The sequence below is a fragment of the Sphaerodactylus townsendi genome, linkage group LG09 (genome assembly GCF_021028975.2).
Source record: "Sphaerodactylus townsendi isolate TG3544 linkage group LG09, MPM_Stown_v2.3, whole genome shotgun sequence".
Classification (NCBI taxonomy): domain Eukaryota; kingdom Metazoa; phylum Chordata; class Lepidosauria; order Squamata; family Sphaerodactylidae; genus Sphaerodactylus; species Sphaerodactylus townsendi.
Genome location: NC_059433.1, coordinates 89992780 through 90014504, shown reverse-complemented (window position 1 = coordinate 90014504; position 21725 = coordinate 89992780). Strand labels below are relative to the sequence as shown.

Sequence of the window (21725 nt, the reverse complement as noted above, 5' to 3'; positions counted from 1 at the left end):
AAAATGCCATTAGGAAGTGCTCTCCATTAAATTTGGGTACTAAGCCTGCTGCTAATGCTGCTTTAGCTCTATATTTGTGTATGTTAACAGTCCTGAATTGAGACAAGCACATACCTGGATGTTGCAATGCATTTCCAACAGCCCACAGGAAGAGCTGCCAGTGGCATAGCGCCAAAGTGGGGTGCACGATGCACTGGGTGCGCGCAATGAACCGGGGGGGCGCCAGTATGAGGGTGTGGCATTCCGGGGGCATGGCGGAGCGAGGCAGGGGTGCAGGGCTCACATGTGCCCTGGGCGCAGTTCCCCCTCGCTCTGGCTCTGAGGGCCACTATTTACAAACTCCTTCAAATCAAAGATTCTGTAACTGTCAAATGAATGTATTTGATTCACCTGTACATGTGTTTTTTAACTGTCCTAAATATGAGGGTGAAAGGAAAAAGTTTCTGACAAAATGGATCATTGAATTTGCCCCCTTTCCAGACATTGCGAAATTAAGTTTGTTTTCAAATGGTCTAAATTAAAACTGTGTAGTAGATGGGGCAAAATTCTACTTTGCAGTTTGCTATAAATGTTTTTAAAAAAATGGCCTATGAGCTGTAGACTCAAAGGGGCTTTCAATCTCCTTTCCCTTCTCCCCCCACAACAAACACCCTGTGAGGTGGGTGGGGCTGAGAAAGCTCCAAAAAGCTGTGCCTAGGCCAAGGTTACCCAGCTGGCGTGTGTTGGGAGTGCACAGGCTAATCTGAATTAAAACTGACAAAGAACTGTTAAGGAAGTAGAATTTCTCTATTCATTTTATAAAATGTAGGCAGGGCCACACTGTTAAGCAGACATCATTTTTAAATATCATATGATCTACATGCACATTTGACCATTTGTTATGAAATCTCGGTATTTCATAAACTTTACTCTCCCTATAACTGGAAGATAACAGTATAACCCTCATACACCTTTCGAAGTCCACGTAAAGTAATCCCTTAGAGTCCCCAGCTGCAGCTTTCTTATGTGCCACAAGAATATTTTCTCTGTCTACAAAAATTCCTACTAAAGTATCTTTAAAAAAATATATATATATATATATTGTTCTCAAAATCTATAGACAGTTTCCCATACTGTGCCTCTAGTTAGATAAGCAATAGCTAGTATTCCTTTGTCGGTAATAGGCAATAAATTATATTTGCTGCCTCATATATTAACCGTTGCAACTGAAAGCACCAAATCTGCTCAAAAGCTACACCTTCCTTTCAAAGAGAATGTATGAAACTATTTGTATTTCTCCAAAAGAGTGGCATTTCAAAAGCTCATCTTGTTGCATAACCATGGAAATAGTGAAAAACATACATTTCCAAACAAATATTACTTTTTCTCAATGGTATGAAGTAATTAAAGCCATATGTGTAAATCCGTGATCCGTGCAGTAGTTCAAGCTGCAGCTAATAGAAAATACAGAGAATGAACTCTGCCATATAAAAGATTCTTGTTACAGAAATATAATGTGAAAACCAGATGCAGACAGAAAAACCCTTAATCACAGATGGGAATGTAATCACTGGCATACAGAATATTTTTTGATCAATCTTAACCATATGCGAAATGTATTTATTTTGCACAGAATGCAATAACTTGAGAGAGCCTTCTATTTGAAATCAGTTAACCTCATAGTGAAAGCACTTTTATCTTATTCTCCCCACTCTTTTCCAAGATATTCAGCTGAGCCAAGGTTTTAAAAAGAGGAGCCATTGGTCCTGGCAAATCATTCCCACATCAGTTTATCTTTCAAAAATTTAATAGGATGTAAAGACTACTCATCCTAGAATCAACCTAAAAGAAAATCAAGTGCAGTTACCAATTCCTGGACTGCTTAGCGGCTGCCAGGAATCCCCTCACCACCTAAAAGCACGCAGGATTATATTACCAATGAGTTAAGCCTTCTTCCTCTAGCAAAAGAGTGCGCAACTTGTTCAGCAACAGAGAGATCCACATGAGAAGTACATCAAAAGCCAGACAGGCTCTTTGCCCATTTTGCTGGCATACTATTAACAAAATTTGCATATCATTTTCGTGAACGTGACAGATATCAAATTACAGTTTGTGGTCATATTATACATGTATTCTTACTCTGAAATGGCTGCCTTCAAGATGTCAGCTGCTCTCAACTCAAGCCTTAAAAAAAGCTTCTATAGACATCTAGCAAACTGGCAGCTGAAACTAGGAACGTCACAATAATCCAGCAGGTCCAATTTGCCACATGGTTCTTGCTTTTCCCTATTTGCAGACAATTATTTCATATTTCCAAATTATCTAATTTGCTTCCCTAGGAGAAAGCAAAAGTGGTAACTAGTCATGCTAACTCATGTGCAAGATAGGCAGAGGGATAAAAACAGACTTGAATGTGAATCAAAATGTTCATTTAAGCAGGATATTTCTTATGCTGCATTGCTCTTAATGGGATGCGCATTATGAAAGCACTGGCAAGTCCATATTTAGTATCAAATGTAACTAGGCCTCTATCAAACTGCCCTTACAATTCACTTGAGCAGTCAGTTGCTAACAGATTTTTTGTGACATCTCAAACACAACCATTTTGGCTCCTGAGTGGTAATAAAGCTTCTTGAGTTCCCTTGGCATATTGGGGGCACAGTCATTTTGTAAGAACACTGTTTTCTCCTGTTTTCCGTTTTCTTTGCACTGCTGGATCACTGCAGTGTTCTGTACAAAATGTCTGGAGTGCTTTCGAAAGGGCTGCTCCCCAACCCCCCCGGCCTTCTTTTAAAAGGTACATACCTTTTAAAAATGCTCTGATATTTGTACTATAGTTCTACAGCACCATACCAATCCAATGCATCCCGATCCTGGTGATATAGCACTGAATTGCCATATCACACTGAGATGCATTGGATTGCTGCGGTGCTATGGCACTATAGCACAAATCTCAGAACATTTCTAAAAGGGGTGAAAAAGAAAGTGCCATTAACAGGAGTGGGGGTGGGGGTAGCGATGCTGTTTTAAATAGCTAGGACACTTTAATAACGGCTCACAGGTCAATTGAAATAAGCTGTACGAAACCCCATCTCTGCATTGCTTCACTCAGAAACAGGCCAACAACAGATGGCATCCTGTTTACCATAGTAATCAAAAAGGGCACAGCTACATCTATAGGCAAAGTCTAGTTTGCAAAACAAGCAAAACAATAATCTCTTCAGGCACTTTCCAGGATCGGTTATGGGCAATGCTTACAAATGCAACCTTCTCAAATTGTGCAATGTATATTGTGCACCCTCTCTCTCACTCTACATGTGTATGAGCATTTATGAGTCAGTTCACCGCTATCACAAGAACCAGTTTGGGCATCTACTGGGGGAGGGGGGCAATAACATCCCAAGCATAGAGGTAGCCTGGAAAACCAAGAATGGCTGAGAGATAGCATACAAAGCAATAAATTTGATGATTTACATGTCCTCATTTGTAACTGAAGACCTTGTATTTCACTGGAATCTAATTTTCAACTTTATTTTCATGGATGATTAATTTTATAATAGTCCTACATCAATTTTTATTGTATCCCTCCATTATTTTGAGGAGCCCACAATGTCAATTGTTCTCTGTCATACCCCTCCTCCATTTTATTCTCATAACAACTGTGTGAGAGAGATTATCAGTCCAATCCAGAGGGGGGCTGAATTCACTTATGGAGGAAGCGTGGAGTCTACACCTGCCAGAGGGTGGCTGCCCATGCTGCTGGGAAACCCTCCTGGAGGCGGTGGGGCAGCACCAGGGTTGAGTCACTGCATCCATCACCAGGGGCTCTAGATTGGACTGCAAGAGTGACAGTGAACAACTGGCCCAAAGTTATTCAGTGTACGTCATGCCTCAGGAGTGAACTGAACTTGGATCTTCTTGTTCCAAGTCTGTCTGGCTTGTGATACTTCTCATGTGGTTCACTCTATTGCTGAACAAGTTGCTTACTCTTTTGCTAGAGCAAGAAGGTTTATCTCAATAGTAACGTATGACATGCTTCAAACTATGCCTTTTTAAAAGCTTTCCTCAATATACTTCTTCACAAACGTAGGCTCCAAATAATCTACAATTTGATTATTTTCTTTAAAAGTACAAAGGCTTCCATTCACTTGATAGTCAAATGCTTTGGTCTAAAGGTCTAAGACTCTAATTTCAGATGTTTGAAACTAGTTATTTAAGAAAAACCACTTTGAAAATTCTCTGATATACTTCATTGTTTCACTAGTAAAATGCCTTCTGTTATGATGCATGGGATGTATATGGAAGAGGGCTTTTATATGATCATTTTCTCCATTCTTTCCATTCAGTTACGTAGAAAAAGGTAAAGAGATGTTCTCTGAGACAACAGTAGCACAGAGCTTCTTTGCCAACTATTTTCCAGGTTACAGTTGGTTGATTTTGTCCAGCAGCATTCATGGGGAACCACCCAGAACAGAGAAGCCTTTGTCTGAATTATCCCATCCCTTCACCTGCACATGTCATTTTTGGTTTCCATTTCTTGGGAAACTTTAGAAGGTGATACCTGTATATGGGGAATGTGGGTAGAAATGCAGAATAGTATAGTCCAGTGTCATCGGATCACGGAAGCTAAGGGCAGTACCTGAATGGGACAGCACTAAATAAGACTTTGCAGAAAAGGCAATGGTTAATCAACTCTGCTTGATCACTTGCCTCACTGCAACTTGATGGCACTTTATAGACACACACATCTATGGACAGTATACTAGTTTCAGTCTGAAGGGAGAACAAGTATATAGGAAGGACTGTTGTATTGCAAGGTTCATGGAGAAGCCCTGCACAATATTTTTGTTAGTCTGGGGTCAGGCTTTGTCTCCACTATAGTGACCCCAAGCTAGCATCTTCTATTTCTCATATAAAACCCTGACTTACAAGTGAGACTGCAAATATGGCTCATAGTTGCCAGAAACACCCAGAAATTTAACTTTGGTTGCAAGCAGCCTACAGAATATTTTGGCATAAGATTTTTTTTCTAAAGCTGCCAGCAACTTTAAATAAAAGCTGCTACCAGCCACCTTTTTTCCTCTCCAGAATAAGCTGACCAAGGATAACTATATTGCTCAGTCTCAGTAAAGGATGACAGTATAGAAAGAAATTCAGATTTTGAACAGGCCAGTAAAAAATGGCTAACATATGAAGCATTCATTTTATATTATAGAATTACAGTGTTATACAAAACTTTTATGAAGACTAAACGATCACTTATTAACACACCAAGGTAGGTTTCAGTCTTTCAGGGCACGTGCCAAATCTCATATTTAATTCAATGCAGGAAAGTTTTAGATTTTTTTTAAAAAGTTGCCAGATCAAAGATTTTTTCACTATAATTCCAGACTGCATTTTTGTGAGAATTTTGTGAGAATTTTGTGAGAATTTGAAAGAAAGAAATGCTACCACGCCTAGCCGAAAATTGTGGAATCTTTAATAAAATATATGGATATGCACTTGAGCACACTGTTCTGCTGAGATCAAATCCTGCTACTGCTGACCCCAACCACTCAGAATGAAACCCAAAGCTACATTGAACTGCACAGTCCTGCCCAAATTCTACAGCATGACAGAATGTTGCACAAACTGGAGAAATGCTGGGAACCAACTTATATATATATATTTTAACCGTGAGCTTTGAGACTGAAATCTGGCACAGAAAACAGATGCTAAGACACAGCTCCGGTTGCTTTGGGGGCGATATCTAACAGCAGACCCAAACTGCAGATAAGTCACAATACAGTGGTTTCTTCTTGTATGCGCTCCTATTCCAGTAGTTCCAATTAAGATAAGAGGCGGAAGCAAAACTTCTCTTTGCCAACAGGAAAAAAGTGGGAAAGAAGCAGCATCTAGCATTTCACAGAATCTCCTCTTCATCTTCACCACAGTCTAAACAATTTCATCCTTTTGTTTGTTTCTGTTGATATTTAGTACTATGCTAAAAAAAATAAGGGAAAGATACATAACTCTCAAAAGACATTTTATATAGATCTGTGATGCTTTAGCTGGGAACAAAAAAAATTGCTATCACAAATCCACAAATCCCATTCCTTTAAAAAACTGAGTTTGAAGCTGGAGAAATCCTCATTCAGAAACACTGGAAGGATATGCTAAGCTCATTGGCAATGTATTTTTATACTGAACAGTGATTCAGCACCCATGAGCAATTATAACATGAAACATCACACCTCCTGTTTATCATCTGGTTTGGAGGACAGCCAACTTTACTCAAGCACCACCACTGGTAATTTAAAGAGCCAAACTGAAAATAAAACTAAACATTATAATACAAAGGGATTACAACATTTCAAATATTTTTGGAATTATTTGAGGAAGAAAGGAGGGGGCTTTTGGTGCCTCTGGGTATGAATGAATGTTTATAAGCACAGAGGGGAAAACCTAGGTAGACAAAAGAACAGCTATGGAAAGACTCACTAAATCACACCACAGCTTGAGGAACTCACAAAAACTCTTCATGTTTACACAAAACTACCTACAATTTCATTGAAAGGTTTGAATCGGGTATGAATGCCAGCTGAGTTCCTAAAAATGTACTTTATTCAATAAACATGTGCTACTTTTTTAAAAAGAGAACAAGCCCGCCATTTTTACTGTACTTCAAGTTCAAAATGGCAAAAATAGCTATTAAAAATAGCAACACTATATTAGAGAAAAGCTACAAAACTGCAAACATGAAGCAAGAACTCTGAGGGCACAGAATAGGGCACAGACTATTTTCCTTTAACTATTCAATTACATATATGTCAATCTAAAGAGGCTTATTGCCTATTATAGTTTTAACCACCCTCCCAAAAATATAAACAGCAAGGTGGCAGGAAAAAAAAGCCCAAATCATGCCAGAATGAAAACATGCTTCCAAGTTTAAAAATTAAAAACAACCCTTGGCCTACTATATACATAATGAAATATAGGAAGAGATGCACCTTTAAATGTTAAAAGGCATTCTGACTTCCAAACAGATCACTATCACATAGTACACAGAAAACACCATAAGAGCTCTCTGTGTCTGCCTTTTGCTCTCTTCACATACCCCCATCTAATTTCATCAACAAGAGACAGTCCCTAGAGAACAAGAGAAAAGAGAACCAATTATATCCAGAGGCTGGTTTCTCTAAAATGAAGGCATCTGTTCCATGCCAATGACTTCCACATAGAAGAAAAACAGAACTTTGAAGGCATCTGCATTCATGGTTGACGGTCACAGATCTTAGGGACTACTGTAATTGCCCAGCTGCAAACGTGGTTTGCTTACTGCTGCTGCTATTGTCAGCTGATCCCATCACACACAACAAACAAAGAAAGCTTACAGAGTGATCATTTATAAGCCATAGTTGAGAGAGCCTCACAGACTTGTCAATGGCTGCCTCGTCTGTCATGCTACTCTCCCTGCCAGGAAGTCTCTCTCACACACACACTGACATATCTTTTGAATGCAAAATCCCCCCTCCACTTGCCATTATGAATAAGCCCCCACTACAATCCTGCAAGCAATTTCACTCTCCTTATGTCACAGGTGGCCAACCTTTGGTGCTCCAGATGTTCATGGACTACAATCCCCATCAGCCAAATGGGCATGCTAGCAGGGACTGATGGGAATTGTAGTCCATGAACATCTGAAGCACGAAAGGCTGACCACCCCTACCTTATGTATACACTTTCATTTCCTTTGAGAAGCTCATGGAGGCTGGCATGGGCCTTCTATACATGTATACACACTTCAACAACAATCAGTCAGATGTACAACTTGTCACTGTGAGAAGGAACATAATTTCCAGGGATAAGAAACCCCACACCCTCTTCACAAACGAAACCAGAAGTCATACGTATGTAGACATCCCAATTCCCCACCACAGATCACTGCCTACATATCAGCACCATTCACCCCCCATTACACATCGCTGAGGACTTTTTTCTCAAACTGCTCTATCTAGTTATTCTAATATCTAAAGCAACAGTTTGCCATCTGGCTATGTAGGTTTCCTTGTCTAAAACGTAAGAATGCATAATGACACAATTAACCTGTGGTTGCAGTTACATAATTTCACACGGATAAAGAGCTGGACGAAGGTGGGACCAGCAGGTGCCGCTGCCCTGCACCATCTAAGCATTTTTCAGAACAAATTGACTTGTTACCTGACAATTCCCACTTAAGGAATGAGAGCTTCTTGTTAGAGTAAGAACAGTTCTAGGTTGTTGTTGGTTTTCATACCAACAATTGTTCTACACACACAAAAGTTGTGCTGTCTGATTCTTTTTCATCCTTCCAAATGAATTAGTGCTCCACCATGACCAGTGCACCCACTTGGCTCTGACTGGATTTTCCAGCGATTTAGAAAAAGTTCAGTTTAGTTTATATGACTATAAGTATGATAGGTTTCTCAAGAGGAGAGAGAGACAGGTAAAAACGTTCGAATGAAAAAAAAAATCTTCTCATTCTTCTTATACACTTTTGACACTAACAACTCCTAGACATGAAACTACATAGACGCCTGAGCTTCTCTACAAGAATATAGAACTTTCTGTTGGCTATGTTGCAGCCACTGATTTTTCTGTTTATTTCTTCAAAGTCCCCCCTGGAAATAGGGCAACCTCACCTAGCATGGAAAATTGGCTACAGCCTGTCTTATGTGAAAGATAACAGACACAGAAAGGAATGCTAGCATAGCTGTTGGTGAGCACTATATCTCACAGATCCTTTAGAAGGCCATTTGTGAAGGTATGATACAATACCATATGCAAAATATCCCAAAACTACTCTGGTCTTTGGCGGCGGCGGCGGGGGGGGGGGGAGGTTCTGACAAGAAAGCTTTCTATTTCTAAAATATAACTAAACTCATAAACATGGTTTTATGAACCAAATACTGCCAGAAGATCTTGGCTTTGTGCTGTTGTAGTTTTGAAAGCAAGCAAACCAAAATATAAACCGCATTTATTTTGCAATCGCCTCTCAGCAGATGTCAGATGCTTGGATTTCTTAGCATTTCAGGTTCAGGTTCAAAATATCACATTTATTTCCTTTGCATAAAGCAAGAGCTTGATACTGTTCAGTTGTGGCCTGCAAATGAGACAGCCTGTTGAGAACTGAAAACAGAAAAAATTCTCAAGAAATTTAGCCAGAGGGCACCTGTACCTGACTTCAGCACCACACCATTGTCACGTGTTTGTCAGTTTAATCCATTTACTTTAAGACAGATGAATCTAGTTGGGCAAGTTTATATTCCACAAGGTTTTCAGTCCCATCCAAAGGGGGCGGGATCTGCCTGCGTATGGCCACTGTGACCCTCCCCAGTGGTGGGACATGGTGCCAGATGCGGCATCAGCATCCCTGCACTTCTGCGGGCAACGCAGCATGGCATGGCCCAGGGGCATGGCCAAGGGAGGAGTCAACGCTAGTCAGCTCCCTTCCAACCATTGCCCACATTGTGCCCGCAGCACAGCCTTCCCAACAGCAGGGCAGCTTTTGTGTGCTTCAAGCCTTCTCATGCCACCAGAAAGGCTCCATGGGAGTGTCAGGTCGAGGTGCCATAACCGAGGTGCCATAGCTGGATGGCTGGTCCATTGGATGGGGCTGCCCATTTTAATGAATGCAACAGGTCATATTTTAAGAGACTCTGAGAAGTCACGAACAGAGAAAGACATGGACTTTCCCTAAAGTAGAACAACAGCATTTATTTGGAAGGGTATATTGTGACCCAGAAAGTGGTACACATCTTATAAGTACCAGTGCAGCCAACCAATTTCAAGTTACCGGTAAGTCCATATATCGCAAAGCAACAGAAAAGAGGAAAAAGATATCTGCCACATGATTGGAAGTGTAAAACTTGCACTGTCCTGCCACTGAATGAAAGCTGCTTTTCCATGGCAGGAATCCTGTCAGTTAACAGCTCAGTCATGAACCAGGCCCTGTTCAGCATTTCCTCAGAGACTACGGCTCTGCTATTGTAAAGGGAAATCCTGACTTTGTGGAGCTCAGTGGCAAATCTGCTTTTAGGTGAAAACCCTATCTTTCTATAATATGCTGCTGCATTTTTTTTCACTTCCAACACCAGTATTAAAAAAATTAAACAGCAACCTGGCGCCATCGTACATAAATGTCTGGGAACACTATCAAACTTCTGGCAGCTGACTAGCGTAATCACTTTGACAAACAATCCTACCTGGAAGTCTCAAACAGCATGCTTTGTTAATCTTCCATAGCACTCTTCCCAAATTTCCTTTGCAGCAGTATCGTAACTGGCTCTCCTTCAATATTCTAATTGTCTTACAAGGGGCAACGGTTCCTTTCTGCTTTACCATCAGACTTCAAAGCAGAACTACATAGCACTCCTATATTCTTAGGAACTGCCTTCTTAGGCAGCTGATACTAGGTTCAGCCTAAATCAGTACTACTTTCTCCAAGTGACAGGATCTTCTCAGAGTATTTGGCAAAGATGTTTCTTAAGCCTGCTGCCCAAATCCTTTACGTTCAACACTTAACACTATATACATATGCCGTAGCCTTCCACCTTCAGGAACTCCCCTCCCACTCCTCATCTAGCACAAGCTCTGTCATCTTATTTCGAAATTGCTTTGAAAACACATCATCCACTTAGCTTGAATATTAAAGGTGACTCCAGTGGGTTTTATTATTTACAAGCCTGAGCCAATGAGAAGAAAGATATGGCAGGCCGGTTTATGTGTCACAATGTTAAGCCTTGATTTTAACCCTAACATGTACACATTAACTTGTCATGATAAAACGATAAAACAGCAGACTGATTCCTGGGGCTCTCAGGCAAATGAGGGAATTTTACATTGCAAACAGAACATCAGCCAGACAGTCCATTGTGGGAATGCTTTTGACCCAGTGAATTGAAACATGACATTTGAACCACCACTAGGGAAGTGACTGTGTGGTCATCATCAGTCAGGCAAGAAATGTAGGCTATAGTTCTTCAGATAAAGTGAATCACAAAGGGAAACTGGTTGGTGGTAATGACTGGTACTTATGCAAATTGCATATTAACATCCAGCCAGGCAGACATATTGAAGTCTCCTATAGCCACCAAGCTAACTATAGGTTCTCATACAACTGATGTAGGCAGTAAAGCTACTTTCTCAGGTGGTGGTCCACATTCCCAGTTTTAAAATGTGACTGAGAATAACCTGTTGGAACCAATAATTTTTAAAAATACACTGCAAGTATCAAGGAGCGAACAATGGCCCTGTGTGATTGTTATTGCTGGTGGAACAGATTTACTCCACTAGATGGAGCTTTGCTCATAAAGGCAAATTTTTAAGAACTGGCTTTCATCATAAACGATGCTTTCTTGTGGAAGGCTCTTTTTTATTTTAAACACCTCTGTGGAGATAACTTGCTAAAAAAAATGCAGTGAAAACTCGAACTTCACTCAGACATAGTTGCACTGAAATCAATACATTATATACTGCATTAAACTTCACATTTTCTTTAGCCTAGTTCTTTTACAGATGCCAGAACTTCTGGTGCCACTGTACTGCCCCAGAAAATGTATATTTTAAATTATTTTAAAACATGACTTATGTGAAAAGTACATACATCCTGTACATACATTTTCATATATTTTAAGTCACCAATTATTATTTCCTCTATGAGTTTTAAGAATCCTACTTCTGCAAATTTCTAGCAATTTATCACTCCTACCCTAATAAGCTCCACCTGTTTTTCACAATTTGTGTCCTACACATTCCATAAAACTTGATTAACAACCTTACTGAAGAGGATTTTTAATGAATGCACTCAAGCGTAATTTAATCATTTTATTTAAATATGGAAAAAGTTGCACTGAAAGCCTTATTAACTAAAATACTCTTGATTACCTTAAAATTTTTGATTTGCTGGTATAATAAGAAACAAGCCACTAGTGTATTTTAGGTGAATGGATTAATAGTACCAAATGAATATGCTATGCTAATGATCAATAAATATTAGTTCTTTGGATGGAAATGCATCAATTCAAAAATAGGATTTTAGAATGCATTCTTTCAAAATTATAAATCTGAGAAATATTAGTACATTATTTAACTATAAGACACATTTTAATAGTCCATCACCACAATAAGATCCTAACTGCACAACACCATTTTTCTCCTACAAATAAAAGTGCCAATAAACAAAAAAAAATGCACATTAAGCTACAGATTTTTCAGAACAGATTTTTCCCCCCAAATAACCCACTCACATTAACAAAAGATTGCAGTGGCTTGCAAATTATAGGGTGTTATTTTTAGTGAAAGTAGTTCAATATTCATATTGGAGCAGATGCAGCAGTTTAACAAAACAGCTCTTCAAATCCTGCACAAATTGAAAACAGGAAAACTGATTGCATTTTCTCTTATCACTTTCCTTTTCTGAATTGACACTTTTGGCCTTCTGAAAATTTCCACATGGCTTTCATCTCAACGGCACCTGCTGATCAAACAGAAACCTAAAGTTTTAATGAAAATGGTATAAAGAACTAGTTTCATCCTTATCATCTTATAGGGTCATCAGCAGTCCTCATCACGCCAACAACTGTTACATTATGTCACAGTCTGAATATATTTTACATTACCATTAAACTTTTTTAAAAGAATAAGTTAAATCAGCAGTGACTCTTTGCATATTAGCTCTTTGTCTGCTTTAAATTAATTTCTGTCTCCATGCGTGCTTAAGACTGATGAATTTTATTGTTCTGCCAGTTCCATTTTATAGAGCATCTCAAAAATTCTAGACAATAAAGCTCAATATGTATTTCACAGTCAATAGGTCTTCAGTAATTACACTCAGACAATACCTTTAATGGCCAGATGAGATCAAGACTATACTATCTTCTCTATGCACAAATCTTCTATGTTCAATCAAAAAATGATGCAGGTTTGGCGATAAATACAAGAACTCCTAAACAACAAATATCAAATTCCTTCAAAATGTAAAAACAGTGAAATTCTAGAGGGGCTTTAACATGAAAGCACCAGGGCAACTGGGCATAAATGCTCATTTGATTCTCTTATACTTTGCACGCTTGATACAAAACTCCTCAATATGTCTGCTTCCACATATACTATGTGACAAGCAAGTATACTGTTATTTTGTTGTTTCCTAGCCCATTTAGAGTTGGTGAATGCTGTCTGGCATGCAACAAAGGCTACCATAATTGTAGGTGTAATTAAAGATGCTCCTAAGAGTTGCTGTGAGTCAGCTCTGTATCTGATAGAGTCCCAAACCTTCTCAAGTGCTCCACAGCCATCCACTACTATTCTGCTTCAGTGACAAGGTAATCTGAAGGCACAGATGACATCCAGTACTATATTTGGCGCTCCAGCCTGTTGGTTTATGAACTGGTGTTCCATCATGTTCAGTGAGGCAAATCGTAAACCTGAAATGTCAATACACCCAGTCAATAGAGAAAGACTCTATTGTCTTACCCTATTGATTTGCTGTTGTCAACATGAAGACATGTTCCCTCCCCCCTCCCCCACCATCTTTAAAAACATTTTAATTAGACTTTAAGCTATTGGATAATGCATCTATACCAAAGTATACAAACACCTAACCAAATGGCAAGAAAGAAGTGCTAATATCCCAAATCTAAAAACATTTATGCACTAATGCTTTCAATTGTATGTGTATCCAAGTAGGTGCATTTAGAGAACTGAGGTCAAAGATCATGCAGTTTTGAATTAGAGTTGTTTAAAAATTACTTCCTTCTGGATTTACCTTAAAGAAGTACAGAATTGTTAATTCATTCCTATTTTAAAGAATGCCAAGTGGTATATTCAAATTACTGTTTGAAGTCTATTTGATACTTTTAGGGCCAGATTTTATCTAGGACCAGTGATAACACTGCATTTCTCAAATTGTCTAGTTTGAAATCAAATTTCCTAAGACATGAAATACAGGCATAACATTCAAATCAGAAATTGTTGATGCATCAATCTGAAGAACGCTTACTGGGAAGGAAGGGATTTATATCTAAGTAAAACCAACAAGATGTTGAGGCACCTTAAAGACTAACAAAATAAGCTTTCGTGAGCTAGTGCTCATTTTCAAGTAAGCAACCTCTAGATCAAGCTGTTAGTTGCACTTCTGTGTGAGGACATTTTCCATCAAAACAATCAGTATAATCCACATGCAGAGACTCCAGCAAAGGAGGAGTGAGGAGGAAGGAGCTCAAAGCTCTTAACTGTCCAGAAAAAAAAATCAATGAGAACATTCAGTAAGTCTCTCTGAATAAAGGCTGGTTTTTTTGCCCATTCTCACCTAATAAAACAGCTAATCAAGTTGTTATGATGTTCATTTTCTCCCCCATCTAATCTTCTTAAAGCCCAGTCAATGAATAATCTATTGTTTCCCACAAAAACCACACTTCCTTTGCTTTATCGTGTGTTTTCATTTAAATCCAAACCCCATTCAGACTTGCCAAACTAAACCCAATTAAAGATAAGGGGGCTATTTGGGGAGGGGGATTAATCTCACCTTTGCAAGTCCTGTTTGAATAACTGAGCTGATAGAAGATTGCAAGGCCAGGCCAGGTGAGGTTAGATGCCTCATCACCCCACATAACAAAAGGCAGATCCTTTTTCTCTCACTCCAAGCTAATCTTTAAATGTAAATTCCCCACCAGCGAAGAGAAGAAGCAAGATAAGAGGTTACATCTTCACTTCTCTGAGCTGTTATCGACTTCTGCATCATGGAGGAGGGGGGTATTTCGTAACAGAAAGAGAGAAGCATCCCTCCCCCCTTCTCAAAATGCTTGGAAATTACCTTCTGGTTGAGGAGACGGGAGTAGAAGCAGCAGCCACGGAGCTAGGGCTTTATATTCATTAAACACACATTGCAGCTTATCTGAAGTAAGAGCCTTGTCAGGATGGCACATTGTGTGTGTGTGTGGGGGGGAGTCAGGCAATGTGCATCAGGGTGATTACAATATCAGCATGGCCCAGATGGAGACAGGAAGAATAGTGGGGGGGGGGGTGAGAAATAAAGGCACTTGTGTATGACTGGGTAATGGGGGGAGGTCTTCTCTTCATTGAGGGGGAAGCCAAACATAAGTGTATAGACAAACAGTAGGTTGAAAAAATAAAGCCATGATTGGTGCTAGCCGTAATCCAAAAAGGTATGCTAATAACAGCCATCAAGTTGACATTTACTTCAGAGTAAGCACTATTGAACTCACATGGGACTTACTACCATATATAGGTTTCCATTGTCAGCTCCTCCCCTGCAAACTGGGAATTGCTGGACTGGTAAGTCAGCACGTTCTGCAACAGCATCCCCCATAAGGTACGGCTGGCAATCTTAAATTCTATATGTTCGATATATATTTGCTGCAGATCATACAGAAGATATGGGACTTAATTTGCACCAGGGCTCACCATCTGAATGATGGGGCACAAGCATATTAAGAATAGATGGCAGAGCAGATACACGGTGCTTTTCTCTTGTCAAAGAGCAAGTTCACAGTCCCAACCTAGCAAGAAGACTTCTACAGCAAAACCTCAGGATCTCTTTTTCTTCTATAAATTAAATCTTGTGTCTTGTATCACTCACTCTCCAACCGAACTGTTTCACTGTTACACAGACAGAAGTTAAAAAAAAAAAGGAAAAGACAGTGAATCCTTTATTGGAGAATTTTACAATGTGTAAAATCAATCCGTACAACAACCAGAGGTTGGCCTTTAATTTACTACCACCTCTCTTTTGAATTGTCCTAATTTAGGGAAAACTTGCCTAAGGATGCAATGGGACAACGTTACTCGGGCCTCTTTAACTATCAACACTGAAAGGTGTTGTTTTTAACACAGTGAGCACTACAGGACACCACCTTAAAAGTGAGGAAGAAAAACTCAGCATTCTGAAAACCCTACTTAAAGCAAGGTTTACAATGCAAGCTATTCAGAATCAATTAGCAGCCTTCAGTGTGTCACTAAATGATTACACATACACACACACACACACACACACACACGTATAGTATTAGTGTTCTCCCTCCCCAGACGTTTCTTTTAGTTTATGCAGAAACTGATGGAATGGTGATTATCCGCCTGATCCAACCTCATAAATAAAGTGATGCCTAATACCGACATTCATTCTTTGAACATGTATGTGTCTGAGTTCATTTAAATATCCAATGTGCTTACGAAATTGTAAATGAAAGAGAAAGGCGCTTTCTAGCCAAAAATGTTTTGTTCCCCTAGGTAAATTATTCTTTCTTCACTTAAGTGCAGCAATTCTGATAAGAAAAAGGTGATTTGGAGATCCAGATCATATATGACTTGTTTTAAATTTTAAAACAGCCCACTGGATGCATCCGTGGAGAATAAACTCAAATAACAAAAAAGAGAATCCATCAAAATCAAATGACTGGACCACAGTATCAGGTACCATTCATGGAGAATAGATTTACCAACAACTACCAGCCACAATAGATAGATACAACTTCTGTGCTCAGAGACAGTATACTTCTGGTGATCAGATGCCCAAGTATGAAGGCAAATTTCCTCCTCTATTGTTTGTGCCAACTTGCAACCTTCCCAGGGGCATCTGGTTGGTCACAATAGGACACAGAATAGATCTTTGGTCTAATCTAGCAAGACTTATTCTCAACTAACAGAAGGGCAGGGAGAATCAAACTTTGCATTACTACATGGACTCATAATAATTATGATAATATACTTCTGAAATTAAACATTTCCCTTAGGATGTCTGCAGATCAACACAGCAAAACAAGAGAGCATGAGGATCCTACAATGATCCTGCCAAGTCTCTTGGTCCAAAAAGAGACCCTTTCCACAAAAGATTAAATGAAAAGCAACTCAACACATGGCATAAGGCCAAAAGTAGAACTTAACACCAAAGGAAGAGATGCATGTGTGTGAAAATTGTGTTACTGTAATAAAGAAGAGTATGTCATAAATCCCCCACTAATCCAATAATGTGAAAACCTCATGTTATCACTGGGACATAGCACAAGGTCTTCTAGTTTAATTCTTAATTCCTCTGAATATATAGCGAACTCTAGGATTGAACTCCTTGCGTCCACATGCATATACTCAGAATATAGTTTTATACACTGATCCCCAGCATTTACTTCCAAACAAATGCTAATAAGTTCACAGGAACTTACTTTTAGTTATAGGTTGAGAATTGAAGTAATGGAAGAAGAAAATGTCTTCAATAGACAAAACAAAGACATTCGAATGTGCACTGAAGAAGCAGCAAATGTTAAATGTGGAGACTGAAATCTAATTTGTTACACAACCTGTTTATTTTACTCTCAAAGTATAGACGCTCCACAACTCCTTACTGTCTTCTATAGTGGTCATGTGTTGAGCAATCACACTGACACACAAATCAGACAATATTATAAAGGCAGTGGGAAAATGTGTAGAGCTCTTTTGAAAAGGAGACAAGTTCCAGGAACATCCTATGTACTTATACCAGTAATACCATCTGCAAAAGTTCAGGGATGGTTGTACTGCAATAATGATCCAAATCCTGCAGAAACTTACCATGTGCCAATCCTGTTGAAACAAATAACAATTGCACAAGCACACCATGGAGTTCCTCAAGCTTTTCCTAGTCATTGTGCAGCACAAAGGCAAGATTCATATATATATATATCCTTCCCCACTCTACAGATTATTTTGCAGTCTCCAAATGTTAGCTGAACATATGCAAGATTCCTTGTACTTTGTGATCTACAGTACATTTCTGAATACTTTCATGTCTATCTTGTAGATATCTAAGAATGGCCAATAAACAATTGCTGTGCTGTGAAAATGTCCTCAAAAAAGAAAGCAATGTGTAGCAATATACACATGGCGGTCAAAGTAAAAATGTGTAACAGACGAACCATTCATAATCACAACTGTCTGAAAGTCTAAGCTTGAGGCTACAAATCTTAATTTCAACTGATTCTCTCTTAATAACGGGTTACCTCCTTATAAAGCAAGAAGGTCCATCTGCCCCAGGCAGAGAGGGGTTTTTTTAGCTAATGCTTAAAAACCTAACATTTCCTTTCTTGCATTGAATATGTGAATTCTAGTGTGTTATAATGTGAGAATGCCGACATATGACCATTATGCCATAATATCTCATTGCTCAGTTTGTCATTACTTCACTTGTAATTCTTATGGTAATTATGTCCATAATTACTATAAACAGATGTGGTAGAAATGCATGTGACCTTTTTATTGCAGAATACATTTTTTACTACTTTAGGCTAGCAGACACACAAACCAGAATTACTAAGTTCGATGTGAGTTTTAATGTATATAGAAATAAAATACAAATATCTTCCCTCCTGCATCTTCTGTACTCTAGCATACTGGGCTGAAGCCTTCTTTTCCAAAAACTAATATTCACAAAACATGAACCAAAAATGAACACTAGATTTGACATTAAATGGAGAAAACACCCACTGTTTAAGTCTGTGATGAAAATACAGCATTCAGTTTTCATAGACCACTGTTTCATTCACTCTGCTGCACAACCATAAATGGATGACAGCCATACAGCAGCTTATTTTCCTTTGAAAATTAGCACAGCTCTCTGTACACAAAACTCATTTACAATAAAAATCACTATGGATTTCATTAGTAGAACGACTACTCAGATTTCATTTCTTTGCCCCCTAATCTATAATTAGTGTGGACAGACAGGTGTGCACCCTTCTCTTGTGCAGATGGCTTCTAGAAATGGTGCAAAGTAGATCCTCCTGTTTAAACAACATACAGATAACCTGCTCTGTTCTTATCACTCACAATTACCTCCATTATAGTGAACTAATGTTTACTTTAATAAAATGTCCACTGCTCTTTAAACATCATTTGAGAACTTTCTTATCTGCTGTAGAAAAAAAAATAATGAAGATGGAAGTCAATGCCTTTCAGATTAAGGATTTTAAAACTGAAATCATTCTAACATATACTTGCTCTTATTTTCATGTGTGTGTCATTTAATTTTATGTCAGTTAACAGCTCTGTAATGCTGTTCATGTAATTTTCCACAGAAGCACAATATAGGCTGTTTCTGCATGGCACAATTATACCGGGTTACAATCGGTATATTACAATCTGAGTCTATTTTATCCTGGTTCTCCCTTCACATGGCTGACCGTTTCTGTGAAAGAATCGAGTGAAGACTGGAAAGAAATACTCCAGTTTGTTTCGCGCAAGCCCGGGTCTTTTGTATTTACACTGCAAGCATATCCGCGCATGCACGAACATCCCTGGTGTCCCACGTTCTGACTGGCTGTTGTTTTGGGGTGGCAGCTTGAATGAACATCTCCGCCTTGCCTTTTGAATTTCTGGCCCACAAAAAACCTGTGCTTCTAATTGGTCGACCCACAGCGAGCACGGAAAAATGAAGCCCTCCCTTTTTTTCAGTTCTGAATAGGGCCTGGCACAGGCCTCAACACAGCAAAATGAGAGACTCTCCCCCGTCCCGTGATATGCCCACTAACATTTGGCCTAAAGTGCACATCTCCCTAGCTATGCGCTTTGAGCAACCAGTACATATACAGAAAAGAAAACAAGGACATTTTGGGACTCCATTCCTGATTAATCCAGGCAAAATAGCACCTAGTCGATACCATGAGCAGAAAACATACTTGGGGGGGACGTTTTGGGAAGGGCTGCAATGGTCAGTCGCTCAGCAGAGTTGAAAACTGACATGACATCAGATGGGGAGATCAGGGGGGGGCGGGCGTTAGGGTAAGGAGATCAGGTGGCTGGGTGGGAAAAATAAACTGGTTCTGCTCTCGTGGTGTTTGCACTTTGGCGGGTTCAACCCAGGATTTTTGAAAAGAATTGCCAAATTGGTGATTTTTGAAAATCCCGGGATGAGGGAAATATCTTGGGGCAAACCCATTTTAGGACAGGGAGCCGTACAAACTTCTTGACCAACCCAGGATAGTTCCCGTTCTCAACCCGGGATATTTGGACCGTGCAGAAACGACCATAGCCAGGTCGGAATTAGAACAGGATTGTTTAAATTATTTTCAAAAGCAATATTTAACAAATACAATTAAGTTGCCTCATGTTCCAGTGTATTTGTACACTAGGTTTTCCAGTTTTCAGTATGTTAAAAGGCATGAGGAGGTTTAAGAAATTTCATGTGAAGATGGTTTTTCACATGAGATGGATAATTTCTATCTTACTACTGACACTAATATCTGTTAATTGCTAAACCCTTGTAACTGCCTACTGTCTTAGTAAAAGCTACTGAAAAGCAGAGGGGCAAAATTTTGGTCTTAACCAAGTGAAACCAATCTATGGGGAAGAAACTTCAACCAAGAGAGATCCCTGTTTTATTTCCGCTGATAAGGCTTTTTGATCTTGAAGGGCCAACCTAAGTTCTCACAGAACAAACAGGGGAAGGTCTAGGAACCATCTCTTAAAAAAAATGAGAGCATGAATCCAGCCACACCTATAACCACCTCTTTTCAATTAGCTATATATTTTAACAGTAACAGGCTGTGGCAACAGGCTCTGAAAGATGAAAATGCCAATTGTAGCAGCACCTCCCTCCCCCCCATCCCAATGCAAATATTACACAGATGCCAATTTTATTCAGAGTGCCTAGCTAGGAAAAGCTGTATAGCCTCCATAGAGTTTCAGTAAAGAAGGCTTTGCATTCAATGCCTGTCAGCTGAACTCCATCTCAGAAGAGTGAGAAATAGGAGTTGACAGAGAAGAATGCCCTCAGCTTGCTGGCCACTGATCAGCACTCCAGGTGGAGCCATCCCCCCCCCCCCTCCATTTTCAATACAAACACTACATTCAGCAGAAAAAGTGGTATGGACAACAAACAGCCATGACATTGTGTGTTAAACAGATACTGTAAAGTATAGAGTAGAACAGAGGCAGGGATGCCTATGGTGATTTAATGGAGTAACACCCTCTCTGAGTTGACATCCCTGGGAGCAGAGAGAAATGAAATGTTTTTTTTCCTGAAAAGATCTCAGAAAAGCGGGACGCCCTTTCAGGAAAAGAAAAAAAAAACCATACAACTTGAGCAGGAGCAGTTGCTACATGGAGTGACCTAACACCACTGTCTACATTCCATTGGAAACAGAATGTCATTTGTTCAGTTTTTCTCAAGCGTTTAGAAACAAAGTGGAATTTCCCATAACTGCATTAATGAAGGATTCTACATTAAGTCACTGGCATAGGATTTCTGTGCTTGTTTACATTTTTCTTACAATACAGTTATATACAGACTGGGGATATGGGACAGAATCAACCAGCCTTATTCACCACGTGCTAGGGCAGTAAAAATACACAATGAAATCTGATACATACTGACCAGAAAAGTTTCACAGATATAATTAAAAATAGATGTCTGGCTTGTCACAATAGCTTGCACTTACGTCTACCATCAGGAGATCTATTCTCTGTGACTATTTTAATGATAGGATCTTTACCGTTCACACTGATAAATAAACAATATTTAGATTATTTCCATGTGCTGTCTATTTTTCTAAAGCTGTTTTTCCAGAAACACTGTACAAAAAGGCAAGGAAGACTCTGCTTAGATGCAGGAAATAGTCTTAGCTGGTTTCTCTTAGGAAATTGACACAAAATGATTTGAATTATGATTTTCAAGTTTCCTTTGAAAAGGTCATGCCAAGACTGTGGCACAACCATTAGAGATCAATATCACCAGGAAAGCCATG

General features: G+C 39.2%; 1 protein-coding gene across 4 annotated transcripts in view; it reads right to left on the bottom strand.

The window, feature by feature from the left end:
* The window catches only part of RUNX1T1 (RUNX1 partner transcriptional co-repressor 1), a 154536-nt gene that overhangs the window by 129990 nt on the left and 2821 nt on the right, over window positions 1–21725 (bottom strand). For 2 of the 4 annotated variants that reach the window (XM_048507448.1, XM_048507451.1), the window contains exon 1: window positions 13270–13415. The exons of the other annotated variants lie outside the window; for them this stretch is intronic. The gene's annotated coding sequence lies outside the window, so the exon portion shown is untranslated. Of the gene's footprint in view, window positions 1–13269; window positions 13416–21725 lie in introns of those variants that run through there. 4 annotated transcript variants of the gene reach the window in all.